The sequence below is a fragment of the Hyalella azteca genome, unplaced genomic scaffold, assembly GCF_000764305.2.
Source record: "Hyalella azteca isolate HAZT.00-mixed unplaced genomic scaffold, Hazt_2.0.2 contig11464, whole genome shotgun sequence".
Taxonomy (NCBI): domain Eukaryota; kingdom Metazoa; phylum Arthropoda; class Malacostraca; order Amphipoda; family Hyalellidae; genus Hyalella; species Hyalella azteca.
Genome location: NW_025941463.1, coordinates 281,006 through 292,266, shown reverse-complemented (window position 1 = coordinate 292,266; position 11,261 = coordinate 281,006).

The window sequence follows — 11,261 nt, the reverse complement described above, 5'->3', positions numbered from 1 at the left end:
GTTTTTCTTCCGCTTCATAGTGGCTTTAATAAATTAATAGGCTCGTTTCGCCAAAAAATGATTTTATCTGACATTTTTGAGGCTGAGACTTTTTTTAACACTAGGTGCTTCAGTGATATTCCTGTGACAGGTTAATATATAAGTTTCTTAACCAACTACTAGGTTTTGCCTCGCCTTGAATGACCTTAACCTCTTCTGGTCATGTATTTATATTTTCCAATTCCCGGAGTATTTGGACAGAGGTATTTTTAAGATTCCTTAGCGGCTGTGATACATATTTATTTTACATTTAACTCTTTTAGATATATATTGATCAATGACAAATATAGCCAAATAACATAGTTTATCTGCACAGATCAGGACTCGTTGTCTTCCAGCAAAATTCAGCTTGATGAATGTTTTATCTTGTGTATTTAAATAGTCACACGCGCGAGTGAGCAGCGTCACTTCTGTTTCGGTTTTTATCGTGCTCCATATATAATTAAATATATAAGCTTTTGAGGTGGTTGGGATTTCTTTTTATTTCAAGTGAAATGGTTCGTGTTTAAGGGACTATGCTCTGCTGTCACTGCTTCAGTTTTTTTTTTCTGTCAGTGTGGGAATTTTTTATTGAGAATTTACCGTGACCTGATTGATCTGTTTTGGTTTATTACAAATTAGATTCAAATAAATGGTAATATATTTATTAATTTTATGATCCTTAAAAACGTTTTTGGGCTAAATATTATGTCCACTTGCGAGTTTCCTCCGTCACAAAAATTCATTTTGAAACAGAATAATTTAGTTTTACTGGAAGTTTTTATTTATGCGAAAATTTCACATTTTTGAATCTACTTATGCTAAGAACTTTGCTTATGATTGGTTTGCGATTGGAGTAACCACTGTGTGAGGTGGCCCAGTGGTTATAGTTCATCAAACCAGGGTTGGAACAGTGCGTTGCAGGTTCGGTTTTCCAGCAATATGTAAGAATTCTGTGATGTCTATAATCGGTGCCATGCAAGATTTAGCCTATTCAGCATTTTTTCTAGTCACAGATACATGGCAATAACAAAAAAATAAAAATGTGGGTGAATCGAGCATTTTATTGAAGGAATGAATGCTATAAACGGAAAAGTTATAGACAAGTAACAAAGAATGAAATAAAAAAAAATTATATTAGACAATCCTTTACTTAATGTTGTGGAATACAAAGATCGAGGAATTGATTGAACATGTTGCAGACTAAGAATGTGTTACTGAATTTGTGAAAGAATAGTGGCGGTTATGCCTGGTGGAAATTTCATAGAATTCCGAAATATGTGCGATTAACATCACAATTGAGAAAGTGCACTGAGTGGCATTGATATTCACAATAGGAGCTTGAATTTATTTAAAACCGTATGAAATGAGGTGTAGAGATCCGAGTGCGAAAGATTAATTTTCATTGAAATAGCCGTGGAGGGGTCGCCTGCCGAAGACCACCACTGCCCTGGTAGTAATGGACCATCATGATTCCTGCCTTCCGGAACGCAGCCTTCAACACTTCAAGCCGTCCGTATCTAGGCCGTGGGTCGAACCAGCCCTCGGTCGAACGGCCACTTGTCGAAGGACGATAAATTTTGGAACAGAACTATGCTATCTGAAACCTAACCTCGGATGCGGTGAACGTAAAATTACGTAATTTAACGATGCCCGGAAGTCAGATTCGATCCGCGGCCTGGTGGTGCAAGGCACGGCAGGTGGTGGTCAAGGCCGAGTGGTGCACGACTGATTGGTGTAGGTCCGGAGAGATCTAAGGCGTTCGATCCAGGGCTTATTGGTGCACCAAATTGGTGGTGCACGGCTGCGCTCCCGCCGTGGAGCTAATTCGCTCGAGCTAGACATGCATTGCACTTATTTGCGCAGCTACAAGACAGCTTTAGAGCTACGAAATCGCAGACCACGATAGAAACACAGGTAGGTAATGGCTTCAAGTCATAGCGCCGTGAGTCCGCAACCGCACATACGCGAACTCCTAACCTTGCTGCAGTCAATTAGGTTATGTTGGGTCCGGAAAATATTGCGTAGGTCAGAGTCGGGGTAAGATTTGAGGTAGGGCCATGCTGGGGTGTAATCTCCAAGAAGACTGTGCTGACCGAATCGGTGGCTGCAGACTTACGGCGCCATGAGTTCCAGCATACACCGTCAAAGGCTACTCTGTTCTCCAGTCTGTTTGCGCATGGGAAGGAATAAAATGATGATATTGGACAATGCTATCCACGAACATGCATCCCAGCCCAATTACCGGTTGAATGTGAATTATTAGAATAATTGCAAAATGGGAGGTCACTATTTCATGAAGGTCTATACTGCAGAATATTCTGTCCGATTATGAATCAAGGGATTTAAAGTTACATTGTGGGTGGAAGAATGTTGCACAAAGTACTTTTAAACTATCGCTGGAGAGCAGAGAACACGATTTATGATTGAAATGAACTGTGGACGAAACGTTATAACCACCAAAGAACTATTGACTAAAATTGAGTAGCTCTTGGGTGGTTTGTACACGTTTCACATGAACGCAAGCATCTTTTCCCTCTGCGTCTTAATTAAAACTGCTTTCTTAGCTGTTGGTTAGTTAACATAGGCGCAGTTGTAGCCAGGTACGAAATATTTAGTGCGACGTCATTATTATGATGCATTTCATACTCAGATTTTCAGAAAAATATCGAGATTTTATTGAGCTGGGTTAAGAATAAGATGACATAGAAATTTCTTTATTTAGGAAACCCTTGGAGCTTGGTAATTTTTTTATTACTAGGCTGGGTCATCCTGCTTTGGAATTTGATCCGCTTTTTTCAGGGAGTATTTACTGCGCATATTCCGTGTCGTAGTGTAATTAAATTAATCATACCTTCGTAAGCTCATAATAAATATGTATGAAATATTAACCGACATCAATTATTTTCTACTTGGTTTTAAATCTGTTGAAAACTGGAAAAGAAAGAAAACTGGAAATACATTGCTAGTAATAGTATGGCATTTTCCATGATAAAGTCAGAATAGACTATACTGTCTATACTCTATAGCACATAATATAGTCTATTACTCTATTAGGCTGCATTCTGAATTTATGTAACAGGTATAATAAACAAGCAGGCTAATAACGTTCGATATCATGAGCTGGTTACTGGCCCGTATGCTAAATAGGGCACTAGCACTACGAAGTAGCACTACGCACTACAAGCCGTAGTGCGACATGGAACACTACGGTTGGCATGCTAAATAGGGCACTAGCACTACGAAGTAGCACTACGCACTACAAGCCGTAGTGCCGTACTAGTGCGACATGGAACACTACGGTTGGCATGCTAAATAGGGCACTAACACTATGAAGTAGCACTACGCACCACAAGCCATAGTGCGGCATGGAACACTACGGTTGGTATGCTAAATAGGGCCAAAATCATAACGCGCACTACAAAAATCTGAAGTGTCCTAAACACCGCACTTCACGACGACACTACGGTATATTTCACCTTGTTTACTTCGTCAGCTATGGATCTGTTTGGCTTACAGCAAAAGCATCATCGCGTAAAAACCTCAGGAACCACATGCCGTGAATATAAAAAAGTGTACCGCTTCAGTGAATAAAATGTTCTTCTTATGGTTGACATTTTCCTTGGCGCAACAGGTGAACAGCGTAGAAGTAGAAAATACTTTTATTGTTTTTGATACCATGTTTTGAACTTTCTTTCTTTTTTTTCTGGGGTCATTTTGAATTCTTCTGCAAGAACTTTCCATGCTTCTCTCTTTTGTTCGAAGTCTTTGGGAAGAGTGGCCTTTGAATATATGATGGGAAAGGTGCGCAGACGCATTGAGAATTTCAGCTCACCATCACAATTTTCACTAGTACCATTTCCATCACAATTAGACATTTTTCATCAATCTTCTGCAAAAAACGAGAATTACTTAGGGAATAATTAATTATTTGAGCACTTAACTACCATTCTTCAATAGACTTATAGCGTAGTGCGGCACTATAAAGTACTCTAACAGCGAAGTAGCACTTCAAAGTCTTTCTGCATACGAATAAGTAGTGCGACACTAAGCGACACTAAACATTGTAGAGCTACTTCGAAGTGCTTAGTGTCTGTGACGTATTTAGCATACCAACAGGACACTTCGTAGTGCATGGTGCTACTTCGTAGTGCTAGTGCCCTATTTAGCATACGGGCCAATGACGGCAGGATTAATGCGCGTCTGATAGGTGGCCTTACGGAAACATCCGTAGGCGTTTTATTCAGGGCTGATTGGTGCATAAAATTGGTGGTGCACGGCTGCTCTCTCTAATACATAATACATTACTCTTCAAAATGACTTTTTTCACCAGCAACGCAGCTTAAATTATGATGCAAGCGATTTTTTATCGTCTTTTTTTACTATTTTTTGGAGAAATGAGAATTATAGTTACTTAGTAATTGTAGTTCTAGAGGCCGTAAGTTCACTAGGTTAGTTATTCTTTGGACAACGGTCCATTTATTTAATATTTTTAGGTGGCTTTGGAGCGTCTTAATAACTTTACGCCCCTCGCCGGAGATTGGAAGAATTACTAAATAACTAGCTAATTCTCATAACTTGTCACGACAGGACACCAGAATAAACAACCGTAAATAATGCTACGCTCAACAACGACAACTGTCTTTTCCGTATCCATCATTGTATCAATATTTGAGAGGAGAAAATATATTCAAATTTGAATATGAAATTTATTAATCATTCGCATGAATTAGTTAAATCGTAGATTGTAATTTGAATTTGTCAGTAATTACCTTCATTGCATCGAATAAATATTTCAGCTACAGAAAGGAATTAGTAGCTTAGCAATAATTGAATTTCGTTGTTGATGGGTTTGGGTGGGAAGAAATTTCAATTTTCGGGAAAAGAAATTGCGAAGCATCGCAATCGCATACAGATTTCTTCAATGATTTATTTTCATCACCCAATTCAATCAAAAACACAACTTATGCACACAACTTTCTGTACTCACTCGCTTACCAGTCTTACTTATCTACTTCATGGCTATAACCTGCAACATATTATAATTGTATTTACTAATTTGAAAACAATATCAACCCAGCATGGGCTAAATACGCGCTATTTAATACAATTTTGTTTGCTACTAAATTTTCACAAGGTTGTTGTTTCAACACATTTCTACGTTTCCAACTTGAGCTCAAATCATAAAATCCCATGTGTAGAAAAATAAAACGATTTGAGACGGGAAAAATAGGTTTTTATTTTATAATTCTAATGATTAAGCATTTAGAGGTAATCATTAAATTTGGATGATGCAAAATATTTTATTATCTACTACGAGTATCGGGCTCGCCAAGCTCCCGCGTTTCCAAGTAATCCGCGTTGCTCCGCCGCCATCTTTGTAGACTATTCTTTCGTTCTTACTCGTTTCAGTCGGTTGGATGTTTTGGTGAATGGTGACAACGGAGAAAGAAAGAGCCAAGCAGAAAGGATTAAGCTATTGTGAAAAACTACTTCCTTCAGCGATGCGGAGCCGTGACGTCATCCTTGCGAGCCCGATTTTTCGTTAACAGACAAAGCGCGAGCTTACATGCGTGCTTAGATGCTCCTAGCAAACGAGGCCTTGTTGTTAGTACTATAGCCTAAAAGAAAAAAAACTTTTTCTATGCACGTAGATTAGCTTCTAATTAACACATTTAGGAGCATCCTTCTATTTACGCTTCATTTAATAATCACGAATTTAATACAATCGTTCACTGAAACTACTAACGAAGCTTGAACCTAGTGAATAATCAGGAACAAATTTTTCATTCCAAAGTAAACCGTTTATTCAAATTCGGTGAATATAATTCGGATTCGAGTATTTCTTACTATAAAATATTTCCATGTCTTTTATCCCCCTAAGATGCATTATTAAAAATGCAATGCATTGCTTAATCTTTTTATTTATTATAATACCTTCCAGGACCCATCAAGGACCTAAATCCAACTCAACCTCCTGTTAATGTTTCGAAGATGTCAAGATTGAGGCTTACAAGTACTTTCAAAATTGCGTGGTGGCCAAGCTTGGTTATGTGCTTCACAGTTGCTGATTCTTTATTTTGCTTTTTATTAGATTTATGGTTAGTATCATAAATCCAGTATTCAGCCACCGTTGTTGTCATTAATAGTGAAAAAAAGTTCAAATGAATATTTAGAAATCAAATCATTACCAAATGGCTTATATTAATTACAAAATTGGTAAAAATTCTTTATAAATTCCTTATAGCAAATTATTATTGGCTGTCATTAGCGAATGTAAGTAAGCTGCAGTAACGATGGAGTAGGTCACCAAACTCAGGCTAATAAGTTATACATCAATTGTCTGCCTTTTAATCTCCGACAACTAATTAATTTCACAAATGGACATTTTTTTAAATATTGTAATCTCAATTTCACATGTACGCTTCACGTGATCTTTTAGTTCAGACCTTCAGTCGTCCGCAGGAAGTTTACCTGAAATTAGTTGTCACTTGCAGTCCATATTTGTCTAAGTGGCGAAATATTTTGGTGAGTTAACTTAGTGCTGCAACTTATTAGTCGCTTATAACTAATATGATGAGATATTATCATGGTTTACTTGGAATTAATGTTTTTCTTGTGTCTCAATTTATAGTAGATAGCTAACATTTGTCATGTCATATCTGCAGAAACTATGGTTTCACAAGACTCTCCAATAAAATTCTTTGAAATCTGAGCGTAGAAAATTCGCTTAAGCCTTGGGCTTAATAAATATATATAAACTATTTTTTCCAATTTTTACAAATAGATGGTTCCTGGTCGAACCTAATGAGACTTGTAAACTCATTTTGGTTCGGCTAATTGATGGTCATTAAAATCTATACAGCATTTTGAAACAAACATTGATTGCATAAAACCCTTTGAAGCATATAACGAATTTCATTCCCCATGGAATGTACAGTATAATGGTATTTTAGTTCTAATTTACATTCAATATGAATTGTGGAATATGCGAACAAGCACTTTAAACACTCCAGCTTTGGATCGACCAGGAAGCATTTTAAGGATGTGTTGAGGAGACAAGCAGCGAACTAGGATGCATTTCAAGGAAGTGCTCAGGATACGAGAGGATATTTTACACGTCATCCTCCTTGATGGCCGCCCGTCAAGTTTGGAGGCGAAGTGTTTTATGAAGTTGGCCGCGCGCAGCACTTTGATGTCAGCGAGACTTTTTCCTAGGCCTGTTTGTAAGGACAGGATCACTCGGTAATTAATTCTCAAACTTACGACGATGAACTGAGAAATATTTGAGGTTCCAAGTTAAGAACCAGTTATTTGGGATGTAATTTGCGGCCGAGGGAAGTTTCGAGACTCAGTGAAAAGTTGCAAACATTTTTTATTGGGTGTAAAGGACTTTTTTATCTGGCTCACGTTGGAGCTCATATTAATGACTTCGATATTTTAAAAACTGGTGAATGAGGCACCAAGCTTCAATATTCGTAGCAGTAACATTCTATATATTTTCCGAGCTAGAAATAAGATTTATTTCCAGCTGAGATTTAAGATAAATTCATTATTTGTTAATATGTTCCCATAACCTCTTTATATTATATTTTTTATATATTATAATTACTGTATATATATTATACAGTATATATACGGTATTATATATTATATTATATATATTACTGTATAATAGCATTATATATATTTTTTATATTAAAATTAATGAATTTTAAAACTCATCTTCCTCGAATAAATTATTAATTTGTATGCCTATGCATCAGGGGAAAGAGATATAGATTTCTCGGAATGCCGACCGAATTAAAGAAAATTCCCTAATTATAATTTCAAATAATATTGTATTATTCATACCAAATATAAATATCAGACACATTACTTTTAAATAAATGGTACATTAATTCAATTATACGTCAACGAATAGCTTTTAATCTTAAAAGAACTTTCCAGGACCGTTTCACTGCAGCGACGGTTTTCGTCGTCATTGAGCCATTAGCTTGGACCTAAATCAAAAGTGAGGGTCTCACTATATTTCCCCTGACTGTTTTACGTTTCCTGTTGTGTCCAAAAGGAAGGGCGAACAGAAATTCCCCCATAGCTCTTATTTTTTCCTTAAGTGTGTGTTGTATTTGCTTGAGGCACGGCACGTTGTTTCTTCCCGCTCCGTGTAATACGACTTGAATCCAAGGTAATTCTTGTTGGAGTACTTGGACAACCTGGCTCGATGGGGCGGAAAGGGACAAGTGTATAATGGAAGGGTGGGAGAGCGAGCCTCTATGAGAACGACGTATCATGAACAAAGAGGAGGAGGCGGGCAGGGGAAAAAGGCATTGATAACGCGCCTGGCCGAGACACGACTCTTTCAGTTAAACTTATGGTCAGTGGGATTCTCGCCACAATCGAGGCTCGGCTAGGGAGGCTCAGGCCGGTAGGATTTCTTCCTCAAGACGTAAGTGCAGAGGAGCGTTTTTGGACTGACCGAGGTCCATTGCATGGGCTCTTGTTCTTTGGATTGTATTTTTTATTGTTGGGAAGGTCTCGACATAGAGAAAACTGGTGTCTGCAGCCAACAAAATTGGATGCCACTGAGCAAGCAAAAGACTGCTCTATGATCTTAAAAACCAATTACTCATTGGGGGAAACGATTTTTTTTTGCCAACGCGAGCGTCATCAATCATAGTTGTTGATGATGGTGACAGTCCCACTGACCAAGAATGCTTACTCAGTTCCAGCTCGTTCATTGGAAGCTCTAAATTTTTATTAAAGTTATTTATTTTCAGAAAATCGCGGAGCGCAGGTCTGTGTGCTCTGAGCTTGCCATACACACGGTCGGAGCTGCTGATATATCCTTACTCGTACATTTCTACATGAGAAATGACCGCTCCAGCTGACTTTTTACGGTGGCTTTTGGTACGCTCTTGGCAGATCAATAATAGAAATGGCGCTAAACTGGAGACGCTTTTTACGACAAGATTGTCCAGCCTTCTGTGCGCTCAGAAGACGCGTGACGAGGCCTCCAAATGCGGCGACACATGGCGCGGCCACGAGTGTCGTTTCTTCGAAATTTCCTTACCGAATTATGAATAAACAGCGGTAGGAACACGGATTGAATTAATGCCGTATTTGAATGAAAACTAGGTATATTAACTGAGTTTAGGACAATTATTAGCAACGCTACTTTTTTATTTGATTTTTATTTATCTATGCGCACATTATTGGAATAAAAATCGGATTGTAGTTGCAGATGTATTGCAAACTGAAGGGTATGCTCTGAGTATTGGAATAAATCAATAAAATATTATTTAGTAACTGTGGTTCATGGAAATGAATTCATCTTCCATGTTATTGAATGAGGTTAAAATGTTGAATGCAGAAGGTTCTCAATCTGGAAGTAAATGAAACTTATAAGTAAATGCCGTAGACTTACTCAGACACCGAAATGTTCCTTAAATTTCGAATACTATTTCTGCAAACAAAACTATTAGTTAACCGTATTAAGTTGACCTTATTCGCGTTCGTTCTTCTTCGCTTTCTCGAGCAATCGAATGGAAAACTAAAAAAAATCTTTTATTGATTTCCTATGTGCAAGTGATTGGTAGTATTATTAATATTGCCGTACAAATTCCCTATTAATATTAATTAAACAATTTTAAATCTACAAAATTAGCTTGAGAAATAATTTGTCGATAATTGCGAGAGCAATAAGCATGTAAAATGAAGTAATAAGTATCCTAAATATCGATAATTGTGAGTCAGACATAGGTAACTCTTTCAAATAATCCCTTTTGATATTGATCATTGATTCAGTTAGAAGTCGCTCGTCCATGCCATCATCACATCAAGATTTCTCCGCCTCATTAGCAAGAACTGATTGCGTTTACTCGAGAAGCGCTCAAGTTTAAGCATGCAGCCGCGAACAGTTAAAAAAGCGGTCTTAGTCGCCAGCTTGAACAATAAAGCGTTTCTCATTTGGAAATGTTCAGTGCGGTCTCTTTTGAAAATGCAATTAGCGCTCGAGGACTCTCACTCGGTCCCCTAGTCGTATACGTACGTCTTTGCGAGCCTGCCTAAATGAAGATTAATCCGACGCTTAGGCCTCGGTAGCGTCTGGAAGCGATTTTTCAGCTGGAGTTATTTTTCAGACGGAGTTAGGTTGGCATTATGTTAGGTGCGATTATCCGTCGCGTTGAATATTCATACGGCAGCTAGGCAGGCTGAGTCTCACGCGGCTCGGGGGAGATGTAATTTTAAACCGACGTGCTGCTTTCCAGAAGCAGTTTCATCTTAGCGAGAAGTAGGGATCTTAAAAGGCGCCACGGTTCATTAGGAGACTCCGCGCGTGGTCTCTCGGGATACAGGACGTAGAGCTTTGAATCGCTTAAAACCTATGGGCGTTTCAAGTCAAAGCTGAGGGAGGGTAACGTTCATTTTTATAACCTAATTTTAGTGTGAGCGGGTTGAGAAAGCGCTAGGCTGGAGTAAACCACAGGGGAGGACACCGCTACACTCATTTGCATTTGCTGAATATTAAGCTTTTGTGAGTGGGTCTCCACGGTGGCTACAGAGACGTACGCCGCATTTCTGTGCAGAATTTTCTTTACGCCGGCACGTAATTTACAACAATAATTATTTGTTATACAAATCACTATCTATTTCATAGAGAACCTGACATTTTCACCCATGTCGCGTTAAATAATAAATTTTATCCCAGCTGTGCATGTTGTAAGCACAGGTTTAGAGGCGCCTTGCCGATCGCGAGTTACGCCTCTCGGCAGCCGAGGGGATCTTTTCCTGTGGTCGCAGCTGCATCGCTCCGTCTAAAATGAAGAAATATGTCCAAGTAGTTTCTCCGTGTCCCATTAGTTAATTACAAACTTACTTGATGAGACTTTAAAAATGTATGCCATCGGCAAAAAATGACATCGATACAAGCAGGCAGAATGACTGTTCAAGACGAAGGTTTTTTTGGCTGTTGGTTATCAGTTGGGATTAAAAAAATTGATCAAAAAGGAATATGTTCTTAGCTTTGATGAAATCGGAAAAGATAATTTATCAACGATTCGTAATTCAGGTATCTCATGGTATTTATTTCATATATTTTTTTACTACTGCCTAAATAATTGCACTATGTTATTTTTTAAATACAATAGCAATTGCAAAGTAGGCTAATTGGTCAACAGTTTCTTATGTCATTAATACTGTTTTTGTCTAACTTTTTCGTAAGTTAAATGGAAAAATAGGAA